General features: G+C 42.9%; 1 long non-coding RNA gene across 1 annotated transcript in view; it reads left to right on the forward strand.

Moving 5' to 3' along the window:
* Positions 1 to 4679, forward strand: part of LOC137522680 (uncharacterized) — a 264182-nt gene extending 259503 nt beyond the window's left edge. Inside the window, exon 3 of the long non-coding RNA XR_011022401.1 lies at positions 4595 to 4679. This is a non-coding gene — a long non-coding RNA (uncharacterized lncRNA). The remainder of the gene's footprint in view (positions 1 to 4594) is intronic.
* The last annotated feature ends 10710 nt before the right edge of the window (positions 4680 to 15389 follow it).

Below are 15389 nucleotides of genomic sequence, written 5' to 3' on the forward strand. Positions count from 1 at the left end.
CAGGATAGATTAGGTAGGTGCCCCCCAGTATAGGTTAGATTAGGTAGCTGCCCCCCCCCCCCCGGGTTAGGTTAGGTAGGTGCCCCCCAGGATAGATTAGGTAGCTGCCCCCCAGGATAGATTAGGTAGCTGCCCCCCAGGATTAGGTTAGATTAGGTAGCTGCCCCCCAGGATAGATTAGGTAGCTGCCCCCCAGGATAGATTAGGTAGCTGCCCCCCAGGATAGATTAGGTAGCTGCCCCCCAGGATAGATTAGGTAGGTGCCCCCCAGGATAGATTAGGTAGGTGCCCCCCAGTATAGGTTAGGTAGGTGCCCCCCAGGATAGATTAGGTAGCTGCCCCCCAGGATAGATTAGGTAGCTGCCCCCCAGGATAGATTAAGTAGCTGCCCCCCAGGATAGATTAGGTAGGTGCCCCCCAGGATAGATTAGGTAGGTGCCCCCCAGTATAGGTTAGGTAGGTGCCCCCCAGGATAGATTAGGTAGCTGCCCCCCAGGATAGATTAGGTAGCTGCCCCCCAGGATAGATTAGGTGGGTGCCCCCCAGGATAGATTAGGTAGGTGCCCCCCAGTATAGGTTAGGTAGGTGCCCCCCAGGATAGATTAGGTAGCTGCCCCCCAGGATAGATTAGGTAGCTGCCCCGTCCCCATAATGGAGGGGGGGGCCGCAGCCGCGGGGAGGGCAGCCCGACCTCTCCCTGCCTTCCTCTCCCCGGGCCCCCCCCCTCAGATGCAGAGTGAGCTGCTTACGGAAGCGCTGTAGGCAGAACTCACCTCTGTCCCTGGTTCCAATCGCCGCTGATCTCCTCTCTGGCTGGCTGGCTCTGCATAGATGCTTACACACGCAGCTTCCTGTTTAGCCGGAAGCTGCGTGTGTAACAACATCTATGCAGAGCCAGCCAGAGAGGAGATCAGCGGCGAGTGGAACGCAGGGAGGTGAGTTCTGCCTACAGCGCTTCCGTAAGCAGCTCACTCTGCATCTGAGGGGGGGGGGGGGGGGGCGGGCCCGGGAGAGGAAGGCAGGGAGAGGTCGGGCTGCCCTCCCCGCGGCTGCGGCTCCCTCCTACCAGCATGGCCCTCCAAACGGAGATGGGCCCCCCGGGCCCCTCCCCCGCCTCCTCAGGAGCCGGGCCCGGTCGCCAAGGCGACCGCTGCGACCACGGGCCCTACGCCCTTGACACAAGTCTATGTATGTGGGACACAACAGAAGTCTTTTCTGTTACAAGAGACATTATCAGCCTCCATTGAGTCCCCCACTGAGCTGACACAGCCACAGCCGCTTGCTTTAGGCCTGATTCAGAGACAGTGCGCCTGTCAAGTCCGTTTCAAGTCAAGAGGTGAAGTTTATGTGTTCTTCTGTGCTATGTTCTGAAGTGTTACAAAGAGAGTGATACAAGAAGTGAACCAAAGAGTGATTTGTGCATATTACCTGAGCACACGGTCCTAAAATAAGAGGAGATAGCTAGAGGAGATACCAGTGATCACCGTTAGGTCGCGAATAAATCTTTGATAATTTCATCTGAGTCAGTATCTGGTGGATTCCCCTCAGCCAGGGCCTGGTGCCAACGGATCAATCGGGTTACACTACAGTATTGCTGCCACTCATCTGCACACATATTTCCAATAAATTTCAGTATGAAAGGGTCAAGGTCCGTGGAGTACATTTTACATATGGGGAGAGGAGATCGGCCAAGGGTCCATCGGTCATCTGGAAATTAAATGCCGCTACCACTATGAACCTGTTCAAGTGCTTTCAAGCAAAATTTTTCCAGCATACCAGATCGATCATTTTGATCAATATTGTCTGGAAGTTAATCAAAGATGATCAGGCGGCCATGTTGCAGCATTGATGTCTGCCAGATTCAATCATTATGATCTGCGGGATACTGATGCCGCAAATCGAGTAATGTATGGGCACCTTGGAGAGGCTATTCATTGCAACAATAAACTCCTTGTTGTTAACAACCCACAGTGCATTTGATTGTGACAGTTTGTGTTTTGTTTTGAGTATATTGAAAGTCACACAATGCTAATGTTTTTAATAGTAAATGTGCTAAGAAGTTTCTAAATAAACATAGTCGTCTGCCAAGTGGCAAACAGGGATTTAGCCTGGACCTGTTATACTAGGTACACACGATACTATTTGACAGATTTACTGTCAGATCGATTATTTCCGACAGGTCCAATCTGATGTCCAAATTTTTTTCTGATTGATTTTCCGTTCACTTCAATGGAAAATTGATTGGAAATCAGATTGGACCTGTTGGAAATAATTGAGCTGACTGTAAATCTGTCAGAAAATTGTATCGTGTGTACCTAGCATTACATTCACAGCACACACAACAAAAAATATAATTTGCATTTGTCATTAAAAGAAAGAAAAAAAAATAAGTAAAGTCCAGTGAAGCATGTGAATGGTTAGTGATTTAGCACTGTAATGATTGCTGTCATGTCCACATACCCTCTAATAGAGCTTTCTTGAAAATAAAAAGACAAGCCTATAATTGTTTTAAAACACGGCAGTATGTGGTAGTTTTATACAATTAAGTCTAACTGCATGCAGAAGTGGAAAGATCCATAAACAACATTATATTACTATGGTAAATGGCATGTTATCAACATGAAAGATCACGATAAACAACATTAGATTATTAATTGGCATGTGTAGCTATTCTAAACAGTACATGGTTATTAAACTGACCCTGTAGTGAGAGGGATATGCCGGCTTCTATATTTATTTCCTTGTAAATAATGCTAGTTGCCTGAATGACCTGCTGATCCTCTGCCTCCAATACTTTAAGCCACTGACCCAGAATAGATGCTCTAAATAAAATCTATCCGCATGCTTGTTTTAGATGTGTGATTCAAATATTACTGAAGCCATAATGATCAGCATGACAACTGGACAATTGATATTGATTAAAGGGAAATCAACATGGCAGCCTCCATATCCCTTTCAATACAGGGTTACTTTTAGGGGCGTAACTAGGCCCCCTGCAGAATTTCAGAGCGGGCCCCCCCCCCTCTCTCCCTGGGGCCCGCTCATGGCCGTTTTGTGGGGGCTGGAGGGGTGGCAGCATGAGGGGAAAGCCTTGGCCACAGTCGGACGTCACTTCCGGAAGTGACATCAGCCGCTAGAGCGAGGAGTCTGCGGTGGATTGCACGGAAGAAGGTATGTATCTGCCCGCCGCTGCCCGCTGCCCACACTGTATCTAGCTGGAGGGGAGCGCAGAGGGGAGAGCCCCGAGGTGAGGAAGAGGGGGGGAACTTCCCCTCTCCCCTCCGACTGTGGCCAAGGCTTTCCCCTCATGCTGCCACCCCTCCAGCCCCCACAAAACGGCCCCGAGCGGGAACCAGGGGGGGCCGGGCCCCCCCTGTGGTAGCATGGGCTGCATGGCCTATTTTTACGCCACTGGTTACGTTAAAGAAGATGGAATGAATTCCAGCATTGATTTTAATATATAAATGTACCTTTCTGAGGACAGTGATTAAATATGCTTAATTTCACAGCATCACTACTCTTGCAATTTTTTTTTTTTTTTGGGGGGGGGGGTTGGTGTGTGTTCCCACAATCATCACCGACAATCTTTATTTACCCAGTAAGGGGCGGATTTAGGCCAAAGCCACCTAGGCTATGGCCTAGGGCACCACAGGAGCAAGGGCACCAAAGCAGCAGGCTAAACTTATGCAGCACTTGCAAGCTTACAAATGCTGCAATGCAGGGAGATCAAGCGAGTGCCTGACTGTGGTACTCTGCTGCCAGTGGCTTGTGCAGCGGCCCCCTTGCTCTTTGTGTACATTTGCATTGTGGTGGGCGGCTATGGATTTCGGCAGCATTGGAGACATAGGGGAAATGGAAGCTTCGGCACTGGAGACAAGCTGAGAAATGAGTCACACTGATGGCTGCTGCGGTTTGGAGGCGAGCTGGCTACCTATACTGAAAGGGGGAAAGTAGGAAAAGGAGGGGTAAAGGGAGTCATCTGTCTACCTATACTGGAGGGAAAGGGGGAGGGGTCATTTAGCTACCTATACTGGAGGGAAAGGGGGGAGGGATCATCTGGCTACCTATACTGGAGGGAAAGGGGGGAGGGGTCATCTGTCTACCTATACTGAAGGGAAAGGGGGGAGGAGTGATCTGGCTACCTATACTGAAGGGGGGCGGCCGGTGACAGTGTCCTTGGGCAGTAAAGAGTACAAAACCGGCCCTGTTCCCAGTCCCCACTCTCTTACCACTCTAACAATTCCCGCAGACTCTGACCCATGCGGTGCCCAGCGGGTACATATTTACTTCCAGATTTATACATTAATAATCATTATTTTCAAACCTTAAAATAGGTCATATATGATAGCTGCATTGAAATCCATCCATGTACGGCTAACATAAATATATTTAGGCTGCCTAGAGTTCAACTTTGATAACAGAGAAACATTTCTGTACTGTATTTCTGAAGTCTGAATTTTTATTTTCGACTGCGCTGTTTGTAGTCTTCCCCTGAGAACAGACTTCCCTTATCTGGCACTCTAATAAAGCTTTTGTCAATTTTTGGCGCTTTCAATTATTCTTGCTGAAAAATAAGTTGTTGGGTTTTTTCTAGGATAGATGGCTAACTCAGGCGAATCTGAAACCTCCCTGACCGCCTATTATTCCAAGATTCCTGAGACTGCACTAATTACCTAGATTTACCCAGCAAGGTAATCAGCTTCTAAATTTAGGCAGGAAGCACAATAAAGTGACTCAGGCACAATAAAGTGACAGCAGACACCCCTGCTCCATCATTAATTTAATGGTGTTTTTACTCATTTACAACTATTACTATATCATTATTTTAATTGCAGATCATATTTTACAGTGCACAGTAATATCAGTTTTGACTGACCAATAGACTGTTCAATTGTCAGCGTCCAGCAGTTCCAAAAGGTATCAGGGCTTATTCACAGTGGGACGTTGTGTTGTAATGCGACATTAAAGTCACAACGCAGCATTGCAATGCAAAGCAAACAAAGGTGGTAATGCAGGTTAACGCTGTTACTGTCGCATACAGTAGGTACAGTAAAGTGTACAGGCAATGAAAAGTATGCTTTCCTGTACCTGGTAACATGTGCATTTAGAGGTAACGCACTGCAGCAGTGGCTTACTATAACGATACACGTTACAATGCAACGCTAACATGGCACTGTGAACGTCCCATGGGCTTATCATTGCAGTGCGGTAAGCTGCGTTATAAGAGTTTATAATGCAGTTCCGCAATGTCCCACTGTGAATAAGTGATGAGCTGATCTATTTGGCAGCAGTAGTGTTTGAATAACACCAGAAACAAGCATGCAGCTAATCTACTCAGATCTGACAGTAATGTCAGAAACACGTGATCTGCTGCATGCTTGTTCACAATCTATGGCTAAAAATATTAGAGGCAGAGGATCAGCAGGACAGCCAGGCAACTGGTATTGCTTAAAAGGAAATAAATATGGCAGCCTCCATATCCCTTTTGCTACACTTGTCCTTTAGCTATATACATACATTGGATTAAAGTATATACACACACTGGACTAAACTACATACACACACTGGACTAAGCTACGTACACATGCTAGACTAAACTATGTGCACACGTTGGACTAAACTACATACACACACTAAACTAAACTAAGTACACACACTGGACTAAACTACGTACACATGCTGGACTAAACTACATACACACGCTGGACTAAACTACGTACACATGCTGGACTAAACTACATACACACGTTGGACTAAACTACGTACACATGCTGGACTAAACTACATACACACGTTGGACTAAACTACGTACACACACTAAACTAAACTAAATACACACACTGGACTAAACTACGTACACATGCTGGACTAAACTATGTGCACACGTTGGACTAAACTACATACACACACTAAACTAAACTAAGTACACACACTGGACTAAACTACGTACACATGCTGGACTAAACTACATACACACGCTGGACTAAACTACGTACACATGCTGGACTAAACTACATACACACGCTGGACTAAACTACGTACACACACTAAACTAAACTAAGTACACACACTGGACTAAACTACGTACACATGCTGAACTAAACTACATACACACGCTGGACTAAACTACGTACACATGCTGCACTAAACTACATACACACATGTCAAATATCTTATCGATATCTGCCTTAAATAATTATCAACTACTTAAAAGGTAAGCCTAAAAGTCGACATAATCAAGATTTGCCAGAATATTTATAGGTTAACAGGTTTACCTCTGGAAAAAATACGCAACACTCATTAGTTTAATTTTATGAAATTATATATATATAAAAAATATAAAATAAAGCATATATACAGGATTATACATCTCTCCAGTTGTTGTCCATCATCCAATATACATTTTCAAAGTTCCTTTAGTGAAACAAGTTCATATCAATATAGCAACTCTTCTGCTGTAGATTTTATCCTCCATCCATAATTGTTATCTCGAGATTGTACAGTGTATGGTACACACAAATATAGCTTTATCCTTAAAAATGATATATAAAGTTCTATTTTTGTATAAAGAACTTTAAGTAGATATATCTTCATAAAAACAAAGCTAGGTAGTTGTCCCTAAGCTTGTAATTGATTTGCATCTAAATAGTTACATAGTTACATAGTTACATAGTTATTTTGGTTGAAAAAAGACATACGTCCATCGAGTTCAACCAGTATAAAGTACAACACCAGCCTGCTCCCTCACATATCCCTGTTGATCCAGAGGAAGGCGAAAAAACCCTTACAAGGCATGGTCCAATTAGCTCCTAAAGGGAAAAATTCCTTCCCGACTCCAGATGGCAATCAGATAAAATCCCTGGATCAACATCATTAGGCATTACCTAGTAATTGTAGCCATGGATGTCTTTCAACGCAAGGAAAGCATCTAAGCCCCCTTTAAATGCAGGTATAGAGTTTGCCACTCCTGTGACTTCCTGTGGCAATACATTACACATCTTAATCACTCTAACTGTAAAGAACCCTTTCCTAAATAAATGGCTAAAACGTTTTTCCTCCATGCGCAGATCATGTCCTCTAGTCCTTTGAGAAGGCCTAGGGACAAAAAGCTCATCCGCCAAGCTATTATATTGCCCTCTGATGTATTTATACATGTTAATTAGATCCCCTCTAAGGCGTCTTTTCTCTAGACTAAATAAACCCAGTTTATCTAACCTTTCTTGATTAGTGAGACCTTCCATCCCACGTGTCAATTTTGTTGCTCGTCTCTGCACCTGCTCTAAAACTGCAATATCTTTTTTGTAATGTGGTGCCCAGAACTGAATTCCATATTCCAGATGTGGCCTTACTAGAGAGTTAAACAGGGGCAATATTATGCTAGCATCTCGAGTTTTTATTTCCCTTTTAATGCATCCCAAAATTTTGTTAGCTTTAGCTGCAGCTGCTTGGCATTGAGTACGATTATTTAACTTGTTGTCAATGAGTACTCCTAAGTCCTTCTCCAAGTTTGATGTCCCCAACTGTATCCCATTTATTTTGTATGGTGCTAGACCATAAGTACGTCCAAAATGCATGACTTTACATTTGTCAACGTTGAATTTCATCTGCCATGTATGTGCCCATATAGCCATCCTATCCAGATCCTGTTGCAATATGACACTATCTTCCTGAGAGTTGATGATTCTGCACAATTTTGTATCATCTGCAAAAATAGCAACATTGCTCACTACTGCATCTACTAGGTCATTAATAAATAAATTGAAGAGCACTGGACCCAGAACAGACCCCTGTGGGACCCCACTGCTAATAGTCTCCCATTTTGAGTACGATCCATTGACTACAACTCTTTGTTTTCTGTCCATTAGCCAGTTCCCTATCCATGAACACAGACTCTTCCCCAGTCCTTGCATCCTCAACTTTTGCACCAGACTTATGTGGGGAACAGTGTCGAAGGCCTTTGCAAAGTCCAAGTATATCACATCTACAGCATTCCCAATATCCATATTAGCATTCAGTACCTCATAAAAGCTGAGCATGTTAGTCAAACAGGACCTGTCTTTAGTAAACCCATGTTGATGCTGAGAAATAAGATTATTTTCTACTATGAAGTCATGTATAGTATCTCTTAGTAACCCCTCAAATAGTTTGCATACAACTGATGTTAAGCTTACAGGTCTATAATTTCCTGGATCTGATTTTTTGCCCTTCTTAAATAATGGGAAAACGTGGGCTGTACGCCAATCCACTGGGACTCTGCCAGTTGCAAGAGAGTCACAAAAGATAAGATAAAGGGGTTTAGCCATAACTGAACTTAATTCCCTTAGGACCCGAGGATGCATGCCATCCGGGCCAGGTGCCTTGTCTATTTTTAATTTATTTAGTCTTGCCTTCACTTCTTCCTGTGTTAAGTATTTAATATTACAGTTAGAAGATTGAGACTCTTCCGCCTCTGTAGTTTGCAACAGTGCTGTTTCTTTTGTGAAGACAGAAGCAAAGAAAGCATTTAATAACTCTGCCTTACCTTGGTCATCCACCATTGAGTTCCCACCCTCATCCTTTAGAAGTCCTATACAGTCAACCTTTCTTTTTTTAGAGTTAATGTACTTGTACAACTTTTTTGGGTTAGATTTGATATCCTTAGTGATTTGTTTTTCAGCTTCAATCTTTGCCTGCCTAATTTCTTTTTTACAATTTTTATTGCACTCCTTATAATTGCTTAGTGCAGTCTCGGTCCCCTCCTGTTTTAAGACCTTATAGGCAATCTTTTTCCTCTTCATTTTATCTTTAACCTTTCTATTCATCCATAGAGGCCTTTTTTTATTCCTAGACATTTTGTTTCCATATGGGATATACATACTACAATATCGATTGAGTATAAGTTTAAAAGCTTGCCATTTCCCTTCAGTGTCTTCCCCTTGTAGTACATTATCCCAGTTCACCAAACTTAGTGCCTGCCTAATTTGATTGAACTTTGCTTTTCTATAGTAGTAATGCTTACTGATTGTATATGAAGTATAGCATAAAAAAAGTTATCTAAAAAACTTAAAACTGCTGAAGTTTTAAATGACAATTCTTTAGCGTCTATATAAGTTATTCTCAATAAATTCACCAAGAATAATGCATATTACCTCTCTTGTGTTCTAGAATCACAGTGGAAGGTAGAGTCTCTAGGCCTCAGTCAATCTCAGTAGAGTTTCAGGCTCAAAGATAAAATATACCCACCTACCAGGACTTTTTATTGTAAAGATTCTAATTTGGCGTCGGTTAGGGGATTTTATGGTGACGCACAAAATTCTAACTTATTTTAACTTATTTTTAACTGGTACATTCTGACATTTTGCGACATTTTAAACTATCGGGTTATCTGAGCAGATGCGTACATATATGACGCTACTTGGCTTATTAACGTAAGCTATCTACGTCTTTTCTAATCAAAATGACATCAATAACATTTTAATTAGCTCTTATGACCCAAGTGGTGTCCTTATGACATCTTTTTGGATTATATGGACGCCAAGATATATGCGTATGTTCAAGCTTATCTTATGTTCTAAAAATATGGGATGTTCTTTGGTACATCATTAATTAACGGGGATTTCTAAATGCCCCTTGTGGTCACAGGTTGTAATTTCTTGATCACAGAGCTTATTGTTTTGGTTTTGTATTCATATCAAACAGCCATATCTTTTAATACATGCTAAAATATATAGACAGCAAACCTATTTGCTTAAATATATAGGTCTATTATTGATCATTAATTAACAACTTTATGATCACTATACATGATTAATATATCAGCGTATAGCAGGCTTAGCTTCTGATGGGCAAGCCTTGCTTAGCAGGCATTACAGCCAGAACTGAGTAAAGTCAGAACATTTCTACAGCGCTATCTTAATATAAACATAACCTTGTAAAGGAAACAGACAGCTTACTGCAGAAAATGACATTAAGGGTTACTCTTCAATGATTGAGCCACCTTTCCATAATCAGACGCCTGTTGGCACGAGCCTATAGGGCCTCATGGAAATCCAGCCCTGAGGTCATATCATGGGGAAACAATTTCCTTATATGCTGTACTTATCTTGCTGTCTTTTCCTAATGTACTTCCCTACTAGTGCCTGTATGGACAGTATAAAGTCATTTTACTTTAAACATCAGCCTTATAAGCAACCCATAGGATTGTGCTGGAAAGTTGCCAATATCCATAGTTTAATTTATTGCACTCTTTGCACTTTTCCTTTGCCTTCCACTACTCAGAATACATCTTTGCTGCATAATAAGTATAATGATCATGTATGTACCTACCTACATGCACACCAATAGCATCTCATCTGCTAATAGGACATTTACCGTTGCACAGTTGTAACCATGTCAGCACATTCTTACATTAACGCTCGATAAAATGCGAAAATGACGCATTCCATCTCTGAGTCCATTGCATCTTGCTGAGATGGTTTAATTTACCCATCCTGTTTTGTAGTGTCTCGTTTTTTCACAGTGTAATCCTCTTTTGCAAACACCAGATCTGTTTCCTTTATATTGATGTATGCGGGGTGCTTGTGGATTTTAATTGCGCTGAGTGGCTGATTTCCATATTAAGACATGTCCTGGGGGATGCTTCTGTAGTTAAGTTAATGTTATCACTACCTCCTGAGATGATCCATCCTCTCTTAACTCACCATGGCCACTTTGCCCCTTAATAGATAATGATATTTAGGCTGTAACATCCTCAGAGACACATGGATTGGAAATGACTAAACTAATCTGCTTGACTAGTTCGGTCCCCATCTTTTACGGCTTATAATGGTACATTTGCTTCAATTAACAATGTTTTGTGAATTGCACATATACACTTTTTGCAATAAATATATTAAAAGTACTGGTCTGGATGGGCCCTGTAGTTCCTTTTCCAATTCACAACAAAAGTTTCAGTCGTGAAAGGAGATGGGAGGGTGCACTAGTCAGTCTTTCCCTCTGAACATAGATCCTCAGCCCACCTCCTCCTCTTCTTTAGTGAGAGATTAATGCTTTGGCTATCATTCATAAAGCATTTCCACATGCGGAAATGCTGAAAACAGGCGGCTTTACCGAGCACATAGCAAAAACTCCATTCATAAAGGCTCTTTCTGCATGAAAAGCTGAAATTCCCGAGCAGAGCGATAAATCACCGCCTTGTGCAGTGATTATCGTAAAAAATGTAACAAAATGTAAATTCATAAATATTACCGCAAGCAGTATGAGGACAGGGAATACCACTCCCTTGGATGTGGCGAGAACCATGTTGAGTTATTGGAGACACAGACCTCCCAGGCAGCTGCAGTAGAGTGGAACACGGAGAAATGTATCGACTCGGCAGCTTCCTGTGTTTCCGCAATCCTACCGCCTGCCTACCGCCAGCCTAGTTCGGGAAATCTCCGCACTGCTATCGCAACTGTGCACTTTTTCATGAATGACCACACAGAAGTCTAAAATACCGATAACGGTGTTTTCCCGCACTGATTCTCATTACCGACAACACTTTTATGAATGATACCCATTGTGTCCTGCAATACAGCTTAGAGACTTATCTCCCCTACCCTGTTCACTGTGTAATAAAGCTTTTAACCCTGTTCACATCCTCTCTCTCTAGTGTCTTTATAAAATGGTTAAATAAAAATGCAGTTATTGCAGGCTGAACAGAGTGATAAGAGGTTTATAATCTCACTGAGGAGGGTTTATGAAAGGTTAAATCTTTAATTATACACTTAGCAGGGTGGAACTAGGCAGAATGATAATGAGGTTGCTTAGCTGCATTGGTGCCGGCCACAAACAGTTAATCTCTTAGTAATAAAGAGAGGAGGTGGGCGGAGCCAGTTTGCCTGCTCTGTGCTGATAAGTAAAAACTTGCTGGGAAACACCCACTTTCCTGGCAGTTGCCTGCTTTCCTAGTGCATCCTGGGTCAGAATTGTATCTTCCAAAGGTACTTTCTAGAACGGCTGCATCAAATATGAAACTGTGTGAGTAATGGCATAGTCCCCTATTTACCTTTACTAACAATGAAAAACTCTGGAAGGGTGAAATAGTACTTTAACTTCAACTCAGGCTACTGCAATTTAAAGCAGAAAAGCACTCTACCACCAGCATTTTGTAGCTGAAAAATGGGTACCGGCACATTGTGTTTTTCTGAAGTTTTTATCTACCAAAATAAATGCCACCAATATCATTAACAGAAAAAGAGTGCATTTTTAACTTTGCTGATGTTAGTTTTTTGGTGATAACCAGCTTAGCAGTATGGACGAGCTCAGCTCATCCATGACCACCGTGCTGGATTGCTCTGGCCCTGGTGGGCCGATGTTCATATTTTTTTTCTTAAACACGCAGCTAGCACTTTGCTAGCTGCATGTTTATACCGATCGCCGCAGCTCGCCGCCGATGCACCGCTACCCGTCGCGTAAAAGGGCCCCCCCCGAGCCTCCGTGCGCCGCCTGGCCTATCAGCGCCAGGCAGCACTAAGGGGTGGATCGGGACTCCCTCCGACGTCATGACGTCGATGACGTCATCCCGATCGTCGCCATGGCGATGGGGAAGCCAAACAGAAAATCCCGTTCTGGAGGCGATCGGAAGGGGTGGGGGATGCCGCTGCACAGCGGCTATCAGGTAGCTAGCGCTAGGCTAGCTACATGATTGTAAAAAATAAATTTTAAAAAATGTGCTGCACCGCCGCCCTGGCCGTTCTAATAGAACGCCAGGGTGGTTAAAGTGCTTGTGGTTAGGTTTTGGTTGGTGGACTTACACCTACTGTATATTTTCATTGCTGAAACAACACTCTTCAGCATGAAGCAGTGTTATACCTTTCCTCCCACATTCCAAAAATATACAGTTAAATGAATTGGCTTACCCCCAAATTGTCCCTAGACTATGATGAGCATAGGACTACAGTAGGGATTCGATTGTTAGCTCTTCTGACGAAGAGTTAGTGACATGAATATGTACTCTGAAAAGCGGTGCATACAATGTCAGTGCTATGTAAATACTAAATAATAATAGGTTGCAATCTTCTCAGAAAGGCTCATTCTGTTCCTCACCCCTTGCAGTCTGAACAGCAGGATGATGCAACCCAGACAGCAGCAGCCCCACCCACCAAGGCACTTAGTACTTGTAGCCATGAAGAAAATCTCAAGACAGATATCAAGTCTTCTAATTTCAAGATTATTTACTCAAGAGCCTCATTTCACAACAAAAGGCTTATTAAATGGAACCAGAGAAGAGAGACATATGGAGGCTGCCATACTTATTTCATATACCAGTTGCCTGGCAGTCCTGCTCATCTTTCTGGTCAGTAGTGTCTGAATCACACACCTGAAACAAGCATGCAGCTAATCTTGTCAGATTTTTGATGGAACCATCTGATCTGCATGCTTGTTCAAGGTCTGTGGCTAAAAGTATTAGATGGCAGTGGATCAGCAAAACAGCCAGGAATTGTGCATTGTTTAAAAGGAAATAAATATGTCAGCCTCCATATGTCTCTCACCTTGCCGCCATTACTATAAATTAAATTAGTCAGTGAGTAGGGAATTTTACAAACAAAGGTTTGGGGCCTAAAAAGAAAATTGCAGAAACTTTCTAATTCTGAGTTACCCTACCCTGTTCTCCAAACGTGTCACACCATCCAAGAATAAGTAATAAGTGGGCATGATGACAACATATGTTTAAAAGTACCCTTTAGCCCACAGCCGCGTAAACATAAATCAGAGATATTATGATTGGCATTGGCTATTTTTGTGAGGGTAGACCTTCAGATTAGGAAGAGAAATGGGAAGACCTTCAGATTGGTCTCAATTAAAGAGTTCAGACTTCCCTTTGTGAGTGAAGTGTAACAACGAGCCCACTCCTCAGATGAAAGACTAAGGTGAAAGTCCCTGCCCCAGCCTAGCTCCACCTGTAGTAATTTAGAAGGGAGTATATCTGTAATATTGGAATAAAAAAGAAATCAATCAACCCTCTAGAGGTCTAGAGGAAGACAATAATTCAAAGTATGAGGGAAGGAGTCATACTGGGCAGGTACTATTGACCTAAAAAAATGTAAAATCTGGGACAGATTGAGAACTAGGGAGGCTGGGAAGTTAAATGTAACCATAATTTCAGTTTCCGAAAGAAATCTGCTGCCTCTTAAATAATGACATAGCTGTGACGCTTTCTTGTCAATCACCCATGAGAAGTCATATAGAACACCAGGGAGGAAATCCAGATTGCATACCAACTCTGTGTAAGGAGAGGAGATGGAATTTAATCGTATGATATTTTTTCCAAATACTTAGTGTAAGCTTCGTGGTTGGACAGAGGTTCTTAATGGTTGAGAGAGGACCAAACCAGAGATTGTAAAGTATAGAGATTGTACTGTGAAGTTTCTAACGAAACCCATGATGGGGCATGTTTGCCCACAAAAATAGGGCCGACCTAGGCTAATTGGGACATCTTGTAATAAATAAATTTGGTAGCAATAAGTACCCCTGTGACCTTAGCTTATATACTGAGGATCATAATATATAAGGCCGTTTTCCGGCACAGACAAAATTGAATATTTGATTCTGGTGGGCCTTAAAGAGAACCCGAGGTGGGTTTGAAGATTATTATCTGCATACAGGGGCTGGATCTGCCTGTACAGCCCAGCCTCTGTTGCTATCCCAAACCCCCCTAAAGTCCCCCTGCACTCTGCAATCCCTCATAAATCACAGCCACGCTGCTGACAAACAGCTTGTCAGAGCTGGCTGTGTTTATCTCTATAGTGTCAGTCTGCTGCTCTCCCCGCCTCCTGTAGAACTCCAGTCCCCGCCTGCATCCCTTCCCTCCCTGCTGATTGGAGGGAAGGGACGGGGGCAGGGACCGGAGCTATACAAGAGGCGGGGGAGCAGCTGAGACTGACACTACAGATGTAAACACAGCCTCACAGCATGGCTGTGATTTATGAGGGATTGCAGAGTGCAGGGGGACCTTAGTGGGGTTTGGGATAGCAACAGAGGCTGGGCTGTATAGGCAGATCCAGCCTCTGTATGCAGATAATATTCTTTAAACACACCTCGGGTTCTCTTTAATGAGTAGTGTCCTAAATATATGCAGTAACTTTGGCAAAATTGTCATACAGACAGTATTTATTTTCCCCAGATAAGCTTGTCTGAAGAGATATGTTTCAATGGTGGGTTTAAACATTTCCAGGCTGGAGCAAGACATAGAGTTTGTGGGTGAGAGTTCAGAAGGAAAGATGACACTCATAAGAAGTCCTGGATGTGAGCGTGAGAGAACAGGACCAGGCTGGATGACAAGAGTTTCTCATGAGAGGAGCAAAGTTTCCGGGAAGGAATGGTATCCAGAATGAAAAAATTTATGGAGGGGACATCTTGTGTAGAGCTTG

Source organism: Hyperolius riggenbachi, chromosome 6, assembly GCF_040937935.1.
Source record: "Hyperolius riggenbachi isolate aHypRig1 chromosome 6, aHypRig1.pri, whole genome shotgun sequence".
NCBI lineage: Eukaryota > Metazoa > Chordata > Amphibia > Anura > Hyperoliidae > Hyperolius > Hyperolius riggenbachi.